This window comes from Halichoerus grypus, chromosome 1 (genome assembly GCF_964656455.1).
Source record: "Halichoerus grypus chromosome 1, mHalGry1.hap1.1, whole genome shotgun sequence".
Classification (NCBI taxonomy): domain Eukaryota; kingdom Metazoa; phylum Chordata; class Mammalia; order Carnivora; family Phocidae; genus Halichoerus; species Halichoerus grypus.
Window position 1 is genome coordinate 28,206,818 of NC_135712.1, and position 23,985 is coordinate 28,230,802.

General features: G+C 35.5%; 1 pseudogene; it reads left to right on the forward strand.

Annotated features, from left to right (window-relative positions):
- The first annotated feature begins 12,550 nt into the window (after positions 1 to 12,550).
- LOC118535988 (ATP synthase F(0) complex subunit C1, mitochondrial pseudogene) overlaps positions 12,551 to 23,985 on the forward strand; it is a 30,234-nt pseudogene continuing 18,799 nt past the window's right edge.

Genomic DNA, 23,985 nt, shown 5'->3' on the forward strand with positions numbered 1-23,985 from the left:
TCACTAAAAACAGATTAGGCAAATGGTTAGCTGAACAATTTGGAAAAAAAAGAGCAACAGACCATACCCATAAAATAGGAAGAAAGGGACAGAAAACTATGACATTGAAACAAACCAAAACAAAGAGGGAGAAAGAAAGAGGAAAATAAAGCCAGAAGTGATTTTTTTACTTGAATTTACACTATAGACAATGGCAAGATGGAGAGGTTAAAAATCAAAATAAGATATACCTGAAACTAAAATTATACTGTATGTTAAAGAAAAAAAGAATGAAAAAGGAGAAATAACAACAAATAAAAAAAGAAATTTAAAATATAATAAAATGCCACAAAGAACTATAAGCTAATACATTTGGAATCACATGATAGATAAACTTTTGCATATTATAAGATGTAAAAACTAGCAGAAAAGTAATACAATCTTGAACAAATTAATAACAATTAAATTGAACAATAATCATTTTCCCTCTCTTCCCACTAAAATAAAGAAACTCTGGCCAAGAAAATTCTACAGGTGAATTTGATCAAATTTCTAATGCACATGTAATCCATATTTTATTACAAATTCTTTCAGAAAATAGGGAAGAAGGAAACACTGACCAAGTCATTTTGACAGACTACTGTAACCTTGATTTCAAAAGCAGATAATGATAGTACATAAAAGAAGAAAGATATGAGCCCATAACTCTTATAAACAAAGATACAAAGTTCTAATTAAAATAATAGCTAAATATAATCTAGAGTTAAATAATAGTAATATTAACATATCATAATAAAAGGGGCTTACCCTACGAAGTCAGGACTATTTTAACCTCAGAAAAAAATCTGTCAGTCTAATTCAGCCCATTAATATGTTAAAGACGGAATATTCACGTGATTATTTCATAGATGCAGAAAGATTATTAGAGAAATTTCACTGATATAGACTCAGAAAATCAAGTATAAAATGAAGCATTCTTAATATGATACAGACAACATAACAAATCCAAGAGAGAACATCACATTAAAACAGAAACTTTAGATGCAGTCTCTGGAAGACCAAAATAAGAGAAGGATGATCATTACATCTCTATTGTTCCATATAGGACGAGATATTTTCCCCACTGCATTAAGTCATATACACACAGAATAGAGACTGTAAGTATTGGTAGGGAAAAGGCAACAATGTTATTATTTTCTTTTTTTTTTTTTTTTTTAAAGATTTTATTTATTTGATAGAGAGAGACACAGTGAGAGAGGGAACACAAGCAAGGGGAGTGAAAGAGGGAGAAGCAGGCTCCCCGCCGAGCAGGGAGCCCGATGCGGGGCTCGATCCCAGGACTCCGGGATCATGACCTGAGCTGAAGGCAGACGCTTAACGACTGAGCCACCCAGGCGCCCCAACAATGTTATTATTTTCAAATGATATATGATAATACATGGAAAACCCATAAGAATCAATAAACTATAAAATCTAGTGATAAAATTAAGTAAAGAGCCAGATGAATGAGTTTTCAAAATTCAGTAACATTATTCTAAACTAAAAATAAATAGGAAACTAACTAAATAAATAAATAAATAAGATACAATTCATAATATTAACAAGATCTATCTAGGAATTAAATCAAAAAGGGTCCATACACTTTTAAAGAAGAAATGAGTTAAACTATAGAAGAACATAAAGAAGACGATTATATGAAGAGAATGACCATGTATCTATATAGAATGACTTAATATTTTATTTTGTTTTATTTAATTTATTTTTTTTTAAGATTTTATTTATTTATTTGACAGAGAGAGACATAGTGAGAGAGGGATCACAAGCAGGGGGAGTGGGAGAGCGAGAAGCAGGCTTCCTGCTGAGCAGGGAGCCCGATGCGGGGCTCAATCCCTGAGCTGAAGGCAGACGCCTAACGATTGAGCCACCCAGGTGCCCCTAGAATGACTTAATATTTTAAAGGTGTGAGTTCTCCCCAAATTAATTTCAAGTCCCCAAAAATTCTCAAAACTTGACCAAAATTTTTTGAGAAATTAAACAAACTTATTCTAAATGCATATGTAATTCTAAATGCAAATTAGGAGCTCATGCAATATTGGGGGGAAAAAGCAGCAAACTAGGATTTATTGCCCTACCAGATAGTAAGCCATAGTGATAAGACTACTGAAATACTGGCCCAGAACAGAGAACCAGTGGAACAGAATAGAGAGCAGAAACAGGCCCAGAAAATGTGGCATTGTCAACCAGTAAAGAAGGTGTGGCTTATTTAGTAATTGCTTTGGGAAGACTGACTCATTTTATAGAGAAAAACAAACTTCATAGAAATAAAAACTTACATGTAATAGGTCAGCCAGAATGCAATAATAGATTAAGAAATTATGATTGTGACCTGTGGGTGGAGGAAAGTTTCTTAAACTAGAGCCAAAAACCACAAACCACAAAATCACGATGCCCCAAACTGATGAATTCTGTGCAATGAAAGAGATGGAAGAGGAAGTTAGCATACTGGTGATAGCTGGGGAGAAGACATACTTAGAATCCTAAACTACTGATTATTATCAAATCTAAAATATAGAAAAAGTTTCTACAAATTAACAAGAAAATGATAGGAAACCTTTTTTTTTTTTTAATGGGCAAAAAATATAGAATATGCACAAAAGGATAAACTTAAATATCTAACAAATATTTGAAGAAATTCTCAAACTTTTTAGTCTTCACAAAAATGCAAATTGATTGGGGACCTGGGTGTCTTGGTTGGTTAAGCTTCTGACTCTTGGTTTTGGCTCAGATCGTGATCTCATGGGTCGTGAGATCAAGCCCCACATCAGGCTCTGCACTCAGTGGGGACTCTGCTTGAGGATTTTCTCCCTCTGCCCCTCCCCCCACTTGTGTGCTCTCTCTCTCTCTCTAAAATAAATAAAAGGGCGCCTGGGTGGCTCAGTTGGTTAAGCGACTGCCTTCGGCTCAGGTCATGATCCTGGAGTCCCGGGATCGAGTCCCGCATCGGGCTCCCTGCTCAGCAGGGAGTCTGCTTCTCCCTCTGACCCTCCCCCCTCTCATGTGCTCTCTCTCTCTGTCAAATAAATAAATAAAATCTTTTAAAAAAAAAAATAAATAAATAAAATAAATAAAAAATCTTTAAAAAAAAAGAAAATTAAGGGAATCACTAAGAAGCATAAAGAACAGCAGAAAGAATAAATATGCCATTATGGCAAAAATATAAATGAATTCAACTCAACCATTAAAAGATAAATGTTTAGTTTAGAAGTTTTAAGTAAAAGGATTAATAGTGTCCAAATATAAGATGTTTTCAAAAATATACCTACAAAAACAATAGTAAAAAGTTGAAAGGAAAATATATGAAGTAATATTGGGTAAACAATAAAGGAAGTGCATTAAATTTACAATGTTAATATTCAAATCAATTTTAAAAAACAAAGAGAGTATTTTACTTTAATAAAGGTTATAATCCATACTACCTCTTCCCCAGTCTTTCTTAAAGAGATTATTAAAATAGGTATTGTAGTTAAAAAATAAGTGACAATCAGAATATATAAAATGAGATCAAATTGTAGACTTAAATACTTTCAGTCACAAACAAAAAATAAATGTACAAAGCACCCAGTTCAAAATTCTAGAAAAAATAAACCAGGAGAAACTATACGAAGCTAAAGGCAAAATAAATAACATATGAACAGGAAAGCAAAAATAATCATATTAGAATGAAATTAACATTTACTGAACACTGCAAAGCACTCTATTTTATGAGATTGGTCTCACGTGATACAATAGTCCTTTTACATAAGAGCTGTGTTCTCATCATAGATGACAAAACAGATTTATAAAGTTTAAGTAAATTATTCTAGGTTATATATTTAAGAATTAATATAGATGCAAACTTGGTCTCTCCTAACGGGGAAACAAGAGGTCCCATAGCCACTAATTTATAGTGTGTAATTGATAAATAAGTTTTAAAACTGAGTATTTTAAAATAATATTTAAAAAGATAAAAAATCTAGTTGGGTCTGGCTATGGAAAGGAAGAATTAAAAATTTACATTCAGTAAATACAGTGAAGATTAAACTGTGAGAGTATAAAATGTACAAATCTAAATCAATAAACTAAAAAATTGACTAGAAGTATAATTTTCCATGAAAAGAAAAATTACTAAAATATATCCCAACAAGAGTTAAGAAAAAAACAACACTTAAGCAAGAATGTCCAAATTGTCTTTAAAATGGACTCCAAAAATGTTGTTACATCTAGTCATTTCTGGGGAAATTTATTCCTCAAACTTCCAAGGGACATATAATTCATACCCAATACTAACTGCTTAAATAGTTTAGTTACTATAGATTAACCAGAATGTCTAAATTAAAAAGACTGGCAACACCAAGTGTTGGTGAGGGTTTGTTACTAGAACTCTCATACATTGCTAACAGGACCATCAATATTAAAACAACTACTAACATAAAATATAAAACAACTACTTTGGGGAAAAAAAACCCTGGCAGTTTCTTATAAAATTAAACATTATCACCCAGTTGTTCCACTCAGATATTTTGCAAGAGAAATTGGAAACACAGGTTCGCAAAAAAACTTTGCAAGAATCTTTATAGAAGCTTTATTCATATTAGCCAAAACATAGAAATAGACCATGTGTTTCTCAACAGAAGAATGGACAGACTGTACCATATCCAAAAAAATGAAATATTAGCTAGGAATTGTACAAAATAAACTACTTATACATACAACAAGAATGCATCTCAAAAATGTTTGCTGAGCGTGAGAGACTTACAAAAAAGAGTGCATATTAAATGACTGCATTTATATGACATTCTAAAACAGGCAAAACAAATCTGTGGTGGAAAGAAAATTAGAATAGCAGTTGCCTCTTGAGGGCAGGCAGGGAATGACTGAAAAGAGACACTAGTGAACTTTCTGGGGTGATGGTAATCTTCTGTGTCTTGATAGGGAATGATTTGGTTACACAGTTGTATGGATTTGTCAAAACCCATTGAATGGAACGAGAAAGATTTTGCATCTTAGGGCACCTGGGTGACTCAGCCAGTTTAGTGTCCAACTCTTGATTTCAGCTCAGGTCTTGATCTCAGGGTCATGAGTTCAAGCCCCTTGTTGGGCTCCACATGGAGCCTACTTAAAAAAAAAAGAAAAAAGATTTATGCATCTTATTGTATGTAATTTTACGTAAGGAGGGAAAAATAGTAGACAAATATTGAACTTTATTTAGTAAAATGCATGTTGGCATGGCTAGTGGGAAGTGTACTGATATGTGAAATTTATTTCAAAAAGCACAAAATTAACATAGATTAAAATATAGATAGAAGGATAGGAACATGAATGGACAGAGGATAAAGCAACTATAAAAAATGTTAATTGTAGGATCTAGGTGGTAACTATACAAGTGTTCAAATACAATTTTTCTATACTTTTGTGTATGTTAGAATTTTTTCATAATAAAATGCTGGAAAAAGCATATTAAAAGATGAAAAATGTCACAATTTTGTGTTACCAAGCCATAACTCTGACAATGAAATCTGGCAGTAATGGCATATACATGAATGCACATACACGCGTGTACACACACACACACCACAAAAGTTCTACAAATCAGTCTTACTTGTCTGTAATTCTTTTAATCTTAAAGAAAAAACTAGAAACTATAAACGCTTATTTTTTTCATTGCTGTAGCTTTTTTTTTATTATGTTAGGTTAATCCCCATACATTACATCATTAGTTTTTGATGTAATGTTCCATGATTCATTGTTTGTGTATAACACCCAGTGCTCCATGCAGAACGTGCCCTCTTTAATACCCATCACCAGACTAACCCATCCCCCCACCCTCCTCCCCTCTAGAACCCTCAGTTTGTTTTTCAGAGTCCATCGTCTCCCCCTCCGATTTCCCCCCTTCATTCTTCCCCTCCTGCTATCTTCTTCTTTCTTTTTTTTTTTTTTAACATATAGTGTATTATTTGTTTCAGAGGTACAAGTCTGTGATTCAACAGTCTTACACAATTCACAGAGCTCACCATAGCACATACCCTCCCCAATTTCTATCACCCAGCCGCCCTATCCCTCCCACCCCCCACCACTCCAGCAACCCTCAGTTTGTTTCCTGAGATTATAAAAGCTTATTTTTAAAAAACTATGATCAAATAGATTTTATCTTAGGAATGCATTGGTGGTTTATTATATTAGTGTGATATGTCCCATCTCTTAGTGTAATACGTCCCATCAGAGTCAAAGAAAAATTATGTAATCATTTCAATGGATCTTGAAATGGTTCTCAGTAAGTTTAGATCTATTCCTGGTTGAAACAAAAAAGTTTTAGTATAAGTCAAATGACAAATTATGAAAACAACTGCAGCATACTTAATCTAAAGGTTCATGTATTTAATATATAAAAAGCTCTTACAAATAAATAAGGTACAAACATATTTAGTAGTAGAAAAAACATAAGAATCTGTGCAAGTAATGATTCAACAAAGACACCTTAATGGCCAAACAACAGATGAAAAATCTCAATTTACAGGTAATTAAGAAGTGCAATTTTAAAATATAAAATATTTTTCTTATCAGACTGGCAATAATAAATAAGGATAATTTTGGAAGGAGTATAAGGAAGTGGCATTCTCATAACTGGCATAACCCTTCTTTTTTTTTTAAGATTTTATTTATTTATTTGACAGAGAGACAGCGAGAGAGGAAACACAAGCACGGGGAATGGGAGAGGGAGAAGGAGGCTCTCGGCTGAGCAGTGAGCCCAATGCAGGGCTTGATCCCAGGACCCCAGGATCATAACCTGAGCCGAAGGCAGATGCTTAACCGACTGAGCCACACAGGCACTCCTGACATAACCATTCTTTGGGATTATTGATCAATAGAAATAAAAAGACTTAAAAGTGATTAGTTTCTACTTCTAGAAATTGAATGTAAGGAAATAATCAAGGATGCACATAAATATTTATGTCTAAATATGTCTACTGCAGCATCGTTTACTATGGCAAATATATATGTACCTGTTCTAGTCACAATATATGGACGTGAAATTAACAGTTTATAAAATTGTGTCTTCAGTGTATCAGGTTCTTTGGCTGTAAGCACAAAAACCAGCTTTGGCTCAGGCACTTCCAGATGGCGCAGGTAAAAGCAACCAGACAGAGGAGTCCAGGAAGCAGGGTAAGACATAGGACTGGAAATAGGGCAGGGAGCTGCTTAGTTATCTTTCCCAACTTGTCTATCAAGACAAATGAGCTCCAAATGTTTTCTATCCCCAACTCCATCCCACCCATCTTTCTGTCACTTCACTTAAGATCCAAAGTCCTGGAAGAAAGAGACTAATTGTTCTCTTTTGGGTCAACTGTCAGTCCTTGGTTGGAGAAGGAAAAGGTTTCTTGATTTATGATCCCACCAGGACCATACACGATGGTGAGGTGATATTGAAATTGGAAATCAGGAGTTATTAGAAAGGGGAATAAATGTTAAATGAATCCAAATAATCACAAATATCCATTATTTACAGTTTCTCTCCAAATATGTATGCACGAGGGTATATGGGCTGTGCATATAGAGAAAAATACTACAAGATAGCAACATAATATTAATAGTAGTGATCTTTAAGTGACAGATTATGGTTGAATTTTATTATCTTGGTTCTTTACTGTGTTTTCTAAACTTTTAACAATGAGAACCTCATTGCTTTTTTATTAAGAAATAAATCAATAAATTTTAACACAGTTTGCAAGACGTGACTAAAGGGATTTCCTTCAGTTGATTTTTAAACATTATATTAAATAAATGGAACTATTATTCCAAGAGCTATATTCCTATACCAACTATTGATATGTATTGAAATAGAGTAAAACACAAAGTTTTCTTGATTTACATGAAATACCTCATAAGGTCTCCCCTGGATGCTGCAGAATGCATCTTAAAGCAGACTCATGAAAATGCCACATTGCACTGAGGAAATTGCTTCAGTTTTGTGTAAGATTGGGACCAGGTATCACCATGCAACTAATAATTTTCCAGTTCCTGACAATGAATTCTACAGAGAGATCATCAGTCTGCTGTTCTGTTCTACAGAGAGCCTTGCATATCAGAGCCAAGAGCTCAAACTTCCACACATCTGGTCATAAAGTTCTTGGAACATCTCCATTTTACATGAATGGGATTTTAGTTTTTACTGCATTAGGATGTTGAATTCTGAGCCTACTTGTTCATAACGCAACCCAAAGCTCAGAGTGATTAGGATCTAAATCAAAGACAGGATACGCATAATACCAATTGCTCTTCACTTCGTAAGTGCCTTGTTTCAAGTTCAAGTTCTTCAGTGACCACAGTTTAATAATGAAGGTACATAACAAGCAGGGTATATGATTAGAATTCTCAAAATTTTAGCAAGAAGTGCAAACACATCTATTCTTCCATTATCAGCAGAATAATGAATATGTTATACATATAAATTACAATATTTCACAGCATTTTGCTCTTCTCAAATTCTAATATCTTGAACAAATATAATATACATTAAAAAAATTACTTTTCAATTCCCAGAGATTAGATTCAGTGGTATATGAGCATAATTACCAACATGAAAATGTTCTCTTTCTATGATTGTACTAAGTGGTAACTTCCAAATAAAGGGTAAAGAACACTTAAAAGTCCATGATTCATCTACTTTCCAGAAAGTTGCAGGAAAAAAATGAACTAGTTAATCATCAATTTTAAATTGGCAGTAGCAGTCAAAATCAGTTCTCAATGTTATAATGCAAAAATGATTTTATTCTCTTTCAGATGGAATTGGTTCAGGGCCTTGAGGCATAATTTAGTAAATGTCACTTTATTAGCCTTAATTTGTTAATGTGGTCTCCAAAAATATCTAGTAATAACTAAAGTGCTCCCAAGACTTATTTAAGTAGATGTCTCAGTGAAAAAAAAGAAGGAAGGGAAGATATGAGCCATCTCAGGGAGGGCAAGAAGAGACTACAATTAATTTATGTTAATAAATATAAATTAGCACTGTGAAAATTGGGGATTAAGAGGGGGCTTAATCAATCAATATTTGCCATTAAAGCCTTTCCAGAAACTTAATTTTGAGTGAGGTTTTGGCAGAAGAAAGGAGGATGTTTGGGAAAGTTGAGATAGAATTTAATTTAAATTTTTGTTTGTTTTATAATGATGTGTATGACTACAAATTTAGAGGCAGCCTACATAACATGAAAAAAATTTTTCAAATATTTATCTGACTGAGAAGAAAAAAGAAAATATGGTTATCTATTGAGTGTGTTTATATGAGTGATCTATGTAACAAATATTTTAACCCTCTTTTATTCAGAGTTTTCTTTGAATTTTTCCAAACCGAGTATTTCTAATCAAATCTATAAATTGTCAACACATGTAAATGACTGATTTGCATTTATCAAATACCCAAACCTAGAAACAATGTAAGACTTTTTTTGAAGCAAATGTATTTTTGTTCCTAATATAAAATTGTTGAATGGAATAAATTAAAATCACTTTACCTATTTCCATGCTCTCTGATAAATACTGAATGATGTATTTAGTAACAGCACTCTAGTTCCTTAAATATAAAATAACTGGTCTTGGTAGAGCCATCAGAAAGTCAAATTAATCAAAATAATGAAGGAAGTTTACAGTATTTTTGTAAAATCATATCTTTTCCAATGATAGATAATAAAACAACTCTCTTTTCCCATTTTATAAATCGATGCATTGTCAATGCATAAATTTGTTATGAGTTATGTTAAGTAAACTCAGCTTTTGTGAGCATTTGCCAAACTCCACAATGATGCTCAGAGAAGCAGTAACATTCGGTGGCTATATTTCTCTTAGTATAGATAAAAAGATTCCAAGTTTTTCCATTGTATCTACTTTATTCTGCTTGCCTATACACCAAAGATGACAGCCAGATATGTCTCTTCTGGGGCATTTTGTCCTCTTTCAGACTATGAGCTCCAAAGTTTAGACCACCAAGGATAGATGGGAAGGATTTTTACCTTTTATTCTAAACCACAAGTAAGCTCTCTGGCAAGTTTATGTCTGGGTTCAATAATCTTCCAAGGCTGTTGGGGCAAAATCAAGTTTGACTTAGTAAAAAGCAATGCTTTATCTAACCATTTCATTTTATTGTTTATTGATTTGATGGGCAGTGAATTCTGTTCATGTATTTCTTTTACTTCTATGACAATTGATTTTAATAACATTTATACAGAACAACATAGCAGTTAAACATTTTGTGGAATCCTAAATTGGTGATTATTAATTGTGCCAATTATCTTAATTTTTGTGAAAACAGGAGCCCTGTTCTTAAATTTGGAAAACAACTGAAGCAGGAGGACCCCTCCCACCCCCTTTTCCGAGGAAAGGCAGGATTAGCTTCTTTGGGGTTAAAAGGTCAGGAGAGAAGGTCATCCTTTCTGTCAATATGCAAATGAAAAGCTGCCTCAGACAGAAGGATACAGCTTGATGGACCAATGAACTCGATCATTATTGTACCAGCAGGCATGTTCACAGTTGAAAACTGGTCTCTGAAAATGTGAACACCTTCTTAATGTTCTCTAAAAGCTGCATTTACTCTCTTGATAAGGAATTTAAATAGTGCGGTTACAAACCATGCCAAGATTAGTAGTGACTGCAGAATTTACATTTTACGTCACACATTTCTGATGGTAAAAGTTATCAAAAGATGCATGAGAAATATTTGGAAGTTGAAGCCTCACATCTTCACTTTCAGATTTATAAAGTGAATAACAAAGGTCATATTATGGACCATATTTTGTTTCTGCCAAGGATGTCTTCGAAAATCACTTTAGACATAGAAACCTAAAGCTGTAATCAGCAAGATCAGAAAGGTCAGCCAGGAATACTTTACCAGGCATCATAAAATGCAAACAACATACAGAAGTTCTATTTATAGCCTACGTGCTCTCTTTTACTGGTCACATTTCCCATAAAACATTAAAATTTTATCTGGAGTAGGTGATTAAGTATGAGTCCTTTTGTGACAATTCACCTGTTCTTTAAAGTTGTAGGCAGATTATGATGTTGTTTATAAATGGTTGACTCTGCAAGCATGAGCAATTCTAATCAAATTAAAGTTTATAGTGGTTAATAAATCACATTTAGCAATAGGCACATTGTTATTATCATATGAAAAGCCAACAAACTACACAAGAGTTTACATAAATGACTATTAATTTTATACAGTCAAGCCTTAAATTTTCACTTTCCTCTTTTTTTTCCACCGTATTTCTCCTGTTTCCATAATCAGGATCAAGGTGGGGAGCAAACCATTTAGTTCAATCTTCATTGTAGACCCTTTCCCACAGACACATGTTAAAATAAAAGGTCAGGGGTCTGAACTTTGGCCCCAGGCTGCTGGGCTCTGAACTCTTTCCCCTACTCTTTCTCTTCCCCAGACCCTTCTCAAACTCCTGGAACGCTCTGGGTCCTCAAATGGCTCATTCAGCTCCTCCTTCTGCACCCCAACCTCTCCCTACCCCTACTCTCACTCCTGCAATCGATTCTCTACCTTATGAAGGGCTTGTGTTAACCACATAACTGAACCATGAGGGGGCTTTTTGATCCTTTGGGTAAAATTCTCAACTCTATTTTTTCACTATAATGTGGATAATGGTATGAGAAGATATAAGCATTCTGTCATGACTAATCAATGGAATAAATCAGATTCATCCTTAAAAAGAACATTTGTGTGGTATGAGTTCATTGGTTAATAGAAGAAAGATCCTGACAAATATTTCCTTCACAAGGCGGCTGGTATCTGAATTCTTTAAAGGTGAGAAAGCTATCCCTTAAAGAAATTAGAGATTAAAGACTAAAAATAGCACTATGAAGCAACAAGACAACTGATTCAGATCAGAATTTCTTTCCTGGAGGGAGTAAGAGAGCAAGAGGAATAGAAGGGTGTCTAAACCTGAGGAGACCACTGGCACGAAAACAGGATCTCTGGAAAACTTTTGGTTCATGACAGCTCAGCTTAATATCAACCATGTTTAACACAGAAAGGAGTATTTACATATGCCATTAGTTTCAGTAGGAATAGCAGTTCTGAACCACATTTTCAAAACCATTCAGTATTTTTTTTTTACTTAAAATAGTTGCTTGTATCAAACATGCCATTTTACGCAAACTCCAATTTATTCTACATTTTTCATTTTAACTGCCTCATGGAGCTTCACTTAGTTTTATATTCAACAAATGTTTCCAAAACACCTACTACGTGTCAGCATGTGCCAACAGCTGAGGATGAATAAATCAAGTTATATATGTCACAGGTTTCACAGTCTGGTAGAAACACCACATTTTAAAAATAAATAAGGTCAAAACAAAGTGATGAATAGTAGAATGCTGTATGTAGCATGAAAATAGGAAAAAATGTGATTAAATGTGCCTTACTAAGGCGAAGGGAGCTAACAGAGGAGGTACTGTTTGAAATCATTCTTTCATTCAACGATATTTATTGTGCACCTACAATATTTAGAAAGTACCAGTAGGTGCAGAAAATATAATGGCGGAAAATACAGGCAAAAATCTCTGCCTTCGTGATACATGCATTGTAGTGAGTGAGGCAGCAATTAATCAAGGTAAGTACTATACATTGCGTGTCAAAAGTGAGAATGAAAGATAAAACAGAGAAGAAGAAAATGAAATGTTGGAGGAGGTGATATTTTTGAAAAGGTGTTCATGAATGGCCTCCTTGAGAAGACGAGTTATGAGTAAATACTTGTTTGGGGAGAAATTTGCCAGGTAAATGAGGGTTTGGAGGGAACATTTGAGACAGAAAAGAGAACATGTGCAAAGACATGGAGGCTTATAAGTAAAATGTATGTTTAGGAAATAGCAAGTTGTGGGGCTGAATTATGTGTGTGTGTGTGCGCGCACACACACACACACACACACACACACACACGTGCACTTTGAAAATTAACAAGACAAGTAAAAGAGGGGCTAGATTGAGACCAAGGTGTGAGAAACCTATTCACCAGGCTAAGGAATTTGAACTTCATCAGGACAATGAGGCTACATGACCAGCTTTGAAGCAAGGGGATGATGAGACTTAACCATGGTGTGGGTTGGCTGCAGCAATGTCGCTGTGGCCTTGGGGCATGGCTAGCATTAAATTGTATGCAACCCCAAACAAACAAAGACCTTCCTGTATAGTTGTAGGTTTTCCTTGTACTCATATATGATTTTATTTTGGACATAGATGCCAATGAGCAGAATTTTTGATATGTAAGAGTAGAGGACCAAATGAGAAGGTGGTACTTCAACCAAAAGAGATGGTAAATTGGAGCCATAGAAAATAAGGGTGCCTTGGGGCACCTGGGTGGTGCAGTTGGTTGAGCCTCTGCCTCTTGGTTTCAGCTCAGGTCATGATCTCAGGGTCATGAGATCCCTCCGGCTTGGGGCTCAGCAGGAGTCTGCTTGGGATTCTCTTTCTCTCTCTCTCCTTCTGCCGCTCCCCGCATTCTATGTGCCTGTGCATGTGCTCTCTCTCTCTCTCTCAAATAAATAAATAAATCTTTAAAAAAATAAAAGAGAAGAAGGGCATCTTCTTAAGAAAAGAAGAAAATGGTTGGATGGTGAATGTTTAAGAAAATATGTTGGTTTGGTCCATTAATTATTGTACATAGAAATACTGGTGTTTTCAATTGTAACTACCTGCTCTTTAAGGTACTCTTGAAAACAGAACAGTTTTGTTGCTGTTGTTTTAAGCAGTGGTTCTCAAAGCCTGGTATGCACAACTCTACAGGTTCCCAAGACTTTTTCAGGAAGTTCACAAAGTCAAAACTATCTTTATAATAATACCAGGAAGCCATTTGCCTTTTCACTGTGTGGACATTGGAACACATGGTGAGAAAGCGATGGTCCTGGAACCTTAGCATGAATCAAGGCACGAAACTGCACAAGTGATCATTGTAGTCCTCACCACCACACCCCCGGGGAAGGAAAGAAAAAAAAGCCAATTTCACTTAAAAATCACTTTGATTAAGCATTACTTTAATTAAATCTCTATGCTTAAGTACACATTTTTTTATATTGTGTGTGATGAAAATTGGAAGTACACATAAAAGTACTTCTGCCTAAGTATGATAGTGGTCTTAAGGAAAATGTCTGTGTTGTGAACTGAACAAGATGCTTTTTAAACAGGAACACCATCTCTACTTGAGAAAATGACTGTGATTGTTCAGACTCAGGTATCTGGGCAAACATTTTCTTGAAAAGAAACAAAATGAGCCTGTTAACTTCAAGGGAAAAAAACTATTAGGATCTGTTGCCAATGGTACAATTTGAATTTTCAAGCAAAAATTAGTATTTGGGAAAACATAAAATCTACCACCTTGAGCTTGACACCTTCTCAATACTAAAGATTCTTCTGAGGCGATTGGTGGTGATATTAACAAATGTGGTCTCTTGATACTGTATAAAGATCATTTGAAATAACTACATACATCAGTAAGCCAATTATTTCCCAAATGGCTAATGCCCCATGATGTCAAACGGCAAGGATAGAATATCCATTCAAAGAGCGAGACAGACGAATGGATTTTACTGTGACAGTATGAAAAAGTAACTTGTAGTTTCTGATTCCTTATTGCAACCAACCTTTAAGAAACTATCAGTTGTGGGTTTGGGGTATAGATCAAAGAAGAATATCCACAATTATCTAAAGAGGCATTAAAATGTTCCTTTTTCTAAACTACACATACTTTAAATGGAAAAATATAGTGCAATAGATTCAATAGAGAATTAATATGAGAATCTAGCTGTCTTCTATTAAGCTAGATGTTAAAGAGATTGGCAAAAATGTAGAACTATTCCAACCCTCTCACTGTTTTTTAAGGGAAGTGTAACTATTTTTCATAATATTGTGGCTTCTATAATAGGTCTATTTTTGTTATCTTAAAATGAATTAATGAATACAGACTTTAGAAAAAATTCTCAGTTTTAATTTATAATATGGAAAGTACTGACAGATATAACAAAATGGGGTAGGGTTGTCAGATTTAGTAAATAAAGCTACAGGATGCCCAGTAAATTTGAATTTCAGATAAGCAACCAATAACTGTTAATATACGTATGTCCCATGTAATATTTGAGACAAACTTAAGCTAATAAATTATTCATTATTTATCTGAAATTCAAATTTCACTAGGCATCCTATATTTTATCTGGCAGGTCTACTTGGGCATTCTCAATGATTTTTTAGTATAAAGAAGTTCTAAGGCCCAATGGTTTGAAAACCACTACTTAAATGCATTTGACAGTTCATCCTTTTTCCATTTTGCTTTCTTTTCTTTCCACTTACTCAAAATTAGTCAGGTTTAACTATAATTACTTCAAGTGTCTTATTAACTCTAGACTTAATTGCTATTGGACATTATGTTTTTTATAGATAGTTACAGATGAGTTATTCATCTATGTATATTTTGCTCAAGTAGAGAATAAACGTGTTGTAGAAGCAGAACTGATAAACTTATCATATGTTTTATAGTTTATTTCACTAAAAGCAATGATGGACCCATACGGGTCTCCATCATGATGGAGATATTCTCATGAAGATATTAAGTCTTGATTGAAATAGCTCCTACACTTATTTTATGTAGATTCTCTTTTTGTACAATAAGAAAATGAAGTGTTTTATCTAGAAGCCTTACAATTTGAGAATTACACAAATGTTCAAAGAGGGCCTAACAGAAGGCAGTGCTTCTCAGAGCTATATCATCAATTTTTTGTTTAATGTTTACAAGTATCTTGCCTGTCTTGGATTGATTAAATGTCATATTTGCACTGCAAATAATAGCACTTTGCAGTACTTGTGGAAAACAATAGCCTCTGAAATGTGTTACAATTTAAAATTGTGTAAAACTGAACCCATATTTATGAAACAAGTCAGTCCTGTATGTTAGCCCATAGAAAGGGTATCTGTGAAGGAATCAGTGGCCTCCTATGGCTATTTTTGGTAGAAAAATGAAATTCAGAGTGCCACAGAAGTCCCTAAGTAGTACAGCCCTGACACAACAAATCTTACTCCTAAAAATAAAAATGTGCATCTCAAACAAAACTAAATTCGCTTAAAAATGTAATCCAAACTTTGTATGTGTACTAAAAAAAAAGTAATATACATAAAAAAAAAACTGATCCAGGTTATCTCAGGAGATGAGGATTATAGAGAACATTGGCTTTCTATTTTCTATACTTCTATCAACTATATTTACACCTTTGGATTGTATTTAAGATGAGAACAAATCCATAAAGATAATAATGCATTTTAAAAATTATCTTTCCCAAAGTAGGATCGTACTCTACAAACTATTTTTGAACTCTTTTTGTTTATAATGTGACTGGGACCTCTTTCTATGTCAGTATCTTCAACCATACTTTTAATTGTTTTTTTTTTTTAAGATTTTATTTATTTATTTGAGAGAGCAAGAGAGAGTGAGAGAGCGCAAGCAGGGGGGAGCAGCAGAGGGAGAGGGAGAAGCAGGCTCCTGGGAGCCCGATGTGGGGCTGGAGCCCAACGTGGGGCTCGATCCCAGGACCCTGAGATCATGACTTGAGCCTAAGGCAGACACTTAACCAGCTGAACCACCCAGGCGCCCCTCTTTTAATTGTTTTATAACATGTTTATGCCAAAATCTTTACCCTTTTCTGTATTAACAAGCACATTTTGTTGCTATTTCAAACAGGGCCGCCATGAGCATGATGACACATCTCTTTGTGCAACTGTGGAAAATTCACAGTTCAGTGGGATGGAATGAGTGACTGTTCGGGGGCAGTAGTACTGGGGGGGAAGAAGACATCTACACAATCATTTTTACCATGATACTATTTCGTGGGAGTTCTACCGAGGACTGTATCTTCCCGAGAGCTCACAGAAGGTTTTGGAAATGCCAAAGAAGTCATCTCCATTGACTCGGTCTCCCTGTCATTGGGCTATATTCCATACCTTTAATTACTTTGTCAAACAGCTGTTTAAACCCACTGCTAGCATGCAGTAGCTGGAAAGTTAAAAACCATTTCTCAGACTCTTTGGGCACTAGGATCTGATTTGGGTTCCATCATACACATGTGGGAATGTTTAAACATGGAATCAAATGTAGGCAAAAGCCAAGTGTGAGGCATACATTTTGCTGGCAAGGATTAAGGCCAAGGTGGCAGCTATTGCCGAGACTTCCCCACATGGTGGGTGAATTCCTGATTCAGCAGCTTCCTAGAACAGCAGTGGCAGATTTCTGGATCCTGGCACAGCAGCCCGGGACTCCAGCCTGGCAAGTCAGCACAATTAGCAGCCGATTCGCGATTTTTCAGCTTCCTGCATTTGTGATAATGGTTTACCTGCTTAAGGCGAAGGCAGAGTAATTCCTGGAGCTACTAGCTGTTCCTGGTCATTAAGTCCAGGACTGTTCCTCCATTCCTTCCTATAATTTTGTACGTTTTCAATTCTCTATATAAGATCCCTATGATGCCAAGTCCAGCCCACCATCTGCTTTGATACAGCCTGCAAGTTAAAAATGGTTTTTACATTTTTACCTGGTTGGAAAAAAAAATGAAAAGAAGAATAATATTCTGTGATGTGTGAAAATTTTATGAGTTTCAAACTTAGTGTCCTTAAATAAGGTTGTATGGGAACGTACCACTCCCGTACATTTGCATATCAGCTGTACTGGATTCTGCACTACAACGGCAGAATCAAGTAGTTGCAACAGAGACCACATGGTTCACAAAGTTTAAAATATTTATTATCTGTTTATTTTTGTGTAGGATGTAAGAAAGGAAGGGAGGTGGTTGGGGGGAAATGGGTTAAATGGGTGATGGGTTTTAAGGAGGGCACTTGTGATGAGCACTGGGTGTTGTATGTGAGTGATGAATCACTAAATTCTATACCTGAAACTAATATTACACTGTGTGTTAACTAATGGGAATTTAAATAAAAACTTGAAAAAAAATTGATTGTCTGGCCCTTCACACAAAAAGTTTGCCAACTCCTGATCTAAAGTGAATTCTCTTGGTTTAATTGAACTCTGAATAATCAAAGCTACTATATTAAAAAATGTAAGAATATGGTGGCACAAATTGTGAACATTAATTACACTGAAGTTTTAGCCACTGGTATCTTTTCTATTTTTCACATCTGGTCCATGTTGAAACCATCATGCAGAGAGTTACAGAGGGCTTATAAATTGTGGTGGCCATTAACACTGTTCACCAACTATTCCTGCATCTTCTTGTGGGCATATGGCAAAAGTACACTTCTTTTTCATTTTATTTTATTTTATTTTATTTTATTTTATTTTATTATGTTATGTTAGTCACCATACATTACATCATTAGTCTTTGATGTAGTGTTCCGTGATTCATTGTTTGCGTATAACACCCAGTGCTCCATTCAATACGTGCCCTCCTTAATACCCATCACTGGGCTAACCCATCCCCCCACCTCCTCCCCTCTAGAACCCTCAGTTTGTTTCTCAGAGTCCATAGTCTCTCATGGTTCATCTCCCCCTCCGATTACCCCCTTTCATTTTTCCCTTCCCACTATCTTCTTCTTCTTCTTCTTTTTTTTTTTTTAATATATAATGTATTATTTGTTTCAGAGGTACAGGTCTGTGATTCATCAGTCTTACACAATTCACAGCGCTCACCATAGCACATACCCTCCCCAGCGCCATCACCCAGCCACCCCATCCCTCCCCCTCCACTCCAGCAACCCTCAGTTTGTTTCTTGAGATTAAGAGTCTCTTATGGTTTGCCTCCCTCTCTGGTTTCATCTTGTTTCATTTTTTCCTCCCTTATGTACCCCTGATGTTAGATATGACCATATGACTTGCTTTAGCCAGTAAAATTTGACCCCAGTTTTTTGGGTTCTCTTGGCTCTTCATTTCCATATGGAATTCTTAATTGCTTTCTATCACCCTCACCTGAAGTACACAGAGCTCTGTGAAGCTTTTCTTCAGATCACCTTCCTTGGCTGTTTCTATTCTATTGCCTGATGCCATGTTGAATGTGGCTCCCAAGAGACAACTTCTCTGAGAGACTTGCTATCTCCCGCAGGATATGTCTAGGACTCTGCAAAACTTATATGAGTGTTTCTATGCCCTTCTGTCTTTGGGTTTTAAGCAAATGAGGGGAGCAAGAGAGCTCTTCTTGCTTACTCCAGCTGTTACCTTCCTCTTCTCACTCTTATCTTGTTCTTTACCTTCCTGTGGAATCAGAAGGTCAGTCCACTTCCTCTTCCAGTTGGTAGGAGCTTCTCTCTGCTTCTTCTTATTCAGGCCTGAGTAATCACCCTCACCTTCTCTATGGCAATGTTAACCACAGGGAATGAAAGTGCCTAACAAGAAGAGAATACATGCTTCAGAAGATATTTCAAATATATTACCCTTATTATATTACCCTCAATAGACCCAATCACTAAAAAGCACAAGTATCACGTATACTTGAATATAAGGTGAGTTATTTTTTCAAAATTATTCCTCAGGAACAAAGAAAGTCATCTAATAGGTTCTCTAATATTAAATGGAGTTCTCTTATTTTAACAACAAAATTCTATTTCGGAAAGGTCCACTAACCCAAAATAACTCAATTAATGATAGAATTAACTTCGTAAAAGGTGACAAATAAATGTATGCATACTTAATAATTATCCTTAGAGTGTGACCTAATAATCACAAGTTTTGGATATAAGCACAGGTTTTATATATCACTCTTAAAAGTAAAGTATTAGTGATTAAGTTGTTGAAATGATGACTATCAAATAGATATTTGTGCTTAGGGTAAAATTTCCAATGGTCACCTTATGCATAAGCCATAAAAGAGATGTATCTCCAACAACTTGGATAGAAAGGTGATAAATTCTTTGGTTTAGATGACCCAACAAGTGGTTTCAGTTATAACAAAGACACTGGTGTCTAAAGGATACTTTTCAGAAAACCCTTTTAATTATATTCAGGTATTATAAAACATTTATGCAAGTGATAAGTTTTAATATAGCTGCATCATGGAATGAGAACATGGGAAAAAGCAGCATTTGTTCATTACTGTATCATTTAAATAATATCCACTTTTAAAATTGTGTGTCCAAATAAAATAATTAAATTTTATAAATAGCTTTTTAAACTACATCCCTCAAAATATGTATGCAATTTGCCAAACCAAGCACAACCAAATAAATCAAAAACTCTTTTTAGGATCTTCTCTTTGGAAAATAGGAGATCACCTTCTAGTCAAGTTTGCTTAATCAGTAAATCATGCAATTTTAAGTCTCTCCAACCAATATTCTTCCACAAGAATGCAGCTTGTACTACTTAGGAAAGAATACACTTTTTTCAAAGTTTCCAAATATATGTTAGCTCTGATGAACTCTCTGTAGTTAGCAGATTGATGCAGATCTTTTGAAGCTTTGACATTTTCTACTATTTATTATATTCTAAGCTAAAATTTCCATCTTCTATTACCAGTGTTATTAGTAACTATCACCTGATTTTTAAAAAATGTCCTTTCCAAGTCTGAATGTACTACAAGATGGTGCTATTCCTACTAGTTTTCAGTCCCAAACTAAATTTTAGGTAATTCCAGTGTGATATTCACTTCACTTGAACTAATCTTTGCTGGACCTGCCTTACATAAAATTGTACAGTGATTTCTGCTCTTCAGAATTTATCCCGAAGGGCACTTTTTTACATGTTATTAAGATAAAACAAAGAACCTTTGTAGTTTGAAAATAAAAACGATTCTACAGCAGAGATGGGGAGGCAGAGGCAATGGGGTGAGGGAGAGAAAGGGAGAGAGTGAGAGAGAGAGGGAGGGAGGAAGGGAAGGAGAGAGAGAATCCAAAAGGAAGAAAAAAGACAACAACAACAAAAAGTGAAAAGCATGAAAAGTCCAGTAGGAAACTATGGACATTTGGTGAGAAACCAGGTTGCAGTGTCTAAAAATATGATTCCAAGTTTGGAACGACGTTCATTTTCCAGAAATGGCAAAATTCTCCTTGAAGAGCTCTTACAAAATTTAAAAAATATATATTCTTAATTACCATTCTGAAATAAACCTAGAAGAAAATAAGTATGTATTTCCTAAACCCAGGAACAGTTTTGAAAATGACCCAGTCCCACTGTGTTTTCTACTTTTTAAAAGAATCTTCCTGTATTTTATTGTGGAATAGACACATCTCTTTCTTTCCTGAGAACATCAATGGCAAAATAGGTGTCCAGTGACTCGCTCAGAATCATGCAGCTAAGCCAGAGGCAGAAGGAAGACTGGAACTGGTCCAGGATTCTCCCAGCTGAGCTGAACTGACAGCTTCAGTTATGTAACAAGGCTCCCAAATTCTCATCTGAGATTCAGCAGCGTTAGCAAGAGAGATGCCCAGTAAAAGCCCTCATCTAGTATTTTAAGTCATCAGGGCAAGGTGATGGTAATTTAACCTCAGCAATTTTTTCTTCTTACCTTTAACCCAAGGAATGAATATATTATTCCAAGAAACCACTACCCCTTAGCTAGGATTGTACATTACACTCCAAAGGCTGATGGATTATTACAGTGGTTTCTATTGTACAGTGATTTCTGCTCTTCAGAATTTATCCCAAAGGGCACTTTTTTACATGCATGGCAATGAATGGAGCCAACTACACTCATCATATTGCACAATCTCCAGTAAGCAGAATCCAAATCTACTTACTTTTCCTACCTTTTTCCTCTGTGCTAATATGCACAGGTGTATCAGTCTAGCGTGCCAAGAGCAATTCCTCTACAGAACTGAACACTTACTGTCTTATCATGAGCAACATCTACATCTGGGCATGCACGGACACAGCATTGCCTCAGCAAATTTTCAGTCATTTTGGACTTAGGGATTAAAAAAGATCTGATCATGTTTTGTGGTACATTCTCTGTGATTAATAGCTGATTTATGAAATTAGCAAAATAGGAAAGAGAAGAAAATGTGGCTTCAGAGTTTTTCATGCCATCGTGGTTATGCTTTTGAATGTGGGTATCCAAAGCATAAGGAAAACACATTTTCCTGGTCTTATTCACATTATAAATCACTCTGCAACAGTTCACAGAGTATGTTGATACTTGTTGGCAGAGGAGAAGTATATTCAGTTACATGAAGCATTTCCTAGCGATGTGTGAACTATGTAGTGAAAAATCATGACTAAACAAATGTTCTACCTTAGTCTCTGACAGGTGGACATCAGTATTAACTGGGTTGATCAATCCCTGTTTTGTGTAACTTCAATAAGGCTACATTCTTCTGGTCCACCTATTTCTCTAACAACTTCTTTATTTCGTTTTATGATTCCTCTTCCCAACAGAACATTAGATTCAGGACTCAGTCCTCTCTCCAATTTTTGTTCTTTATATTTTTCTCCCTCAAAGCTGTCATCTGTTCAATTCGTCATTACCTTCAATGGCTTAATTTTAGACCTCGAAGGCAGGAGAAGAACTTAGTCAAACTTTCCTAATTGGAATGAATTCTAAATCTAAATTCTCTCCTAAAACAATTTTCAAATGGCTATTTCCACTTTAATTTACTGTTTTGTCATTCACCTCAAATTCAACATCGTTAAAACTAATCATTGCTAGACCATCCCCACCTCACTGCCTCTCAGTAATTCCCTATTCATAGTTCCACTGTCTTCTTCCTACCCCCAGTCTTCCCCTGGCAAAGCAGCCTTCATACTACTGTCTGATTAACCTGTCCAAAGAGCCCCCGTTCCCCTGCCAAGAACCCACAAAATGATCATCTGGTGCTCATCACTAGGACTATCTAGCCAGAAATATTGAATCTGCCCGAATCTGGTCTCAGTTGGTTTTCGCAAGCTCCTCTCTCACCCGGGCCTGATATGAACTTTCTGTTCCCATCCCTTCAGTGTCCCCAAGACATCTTGAACTTCCACACTCTCTCTGCCTTAGTTCCCTCTGTTCTTATTCTGGGAGCTCCTTCTCCTCCTGCTCTCCCACTATTTAAATCTCATCCATCCTCCAGGACCCAGAGCAAAGCCCACCTCCTTTGGCATGACTTACCCTGGTCATCCAGTGCTGAACAGCCTCTCCCTCTTCTGTCCTCCTCAGCTTCTTTTCTTTGCTCTGGACCACTTTCTAAGCACTGATTATTCAGAGCCTCGTGTTGTTTGCTATAATTTCATTTACATTCATAACATCTCCCCCATAACTCATATGCTTCCTGAGAGCCCAGACCACCAAGCAACCTATGTATCTTTACATTTATGATTTTTCTACAATAAGGCATCATTGATTTGTTGATATTCATTTTTATTACTGATAAACGAACAACATTGAGAATATATGTGATAGACATACATACATTGAATTATTTGTACACTTGACTGTCAAGAGTTTGGGTCAGATGAACCCTGAATACAAGCAGAGTTTGCAGGTGTCTGGGGTAGGAGGACAATAATTTAATATCCAGCGTAATTGAAAATAAGGAAAAAAAGGATAGATAAACAGATGAAACTATTATTCACTATTTATAATGCATACAAAGGGATTAAAAAGGGAGGGGACAAGGAAAATTTGAAAATGCCCAGAGGGTGGCCAGGGGGATTATGTTTTTAAAAATAATGGCAAAGATGAGAGAAAATGCGGCATTCCTAACAATCAACTCCCACAAAAAGTGTGATACTATGGAGGCAATTCTGTATTTGTAAAAATAATCAGTGTTTGCCTATGTAGCAATGTGGAAATTTACAACTGTAAAAACAAATATAAGTAGATTATTTAACGTTACTTATATTTTGCCAATAGTAGCCATGACTATTACATGGACATGCTGTGACTTCAAGTCTACTTTCCCTGCCAATCTTGCTGTCACTTCTTAATTTAGTAGCTCAAACATACGACTATGAATCCACCCTCTTTTAGGTCATCAGCCTGTTTTACTGGATCTATCTCTTTTGCAAAGTAAATAAAATG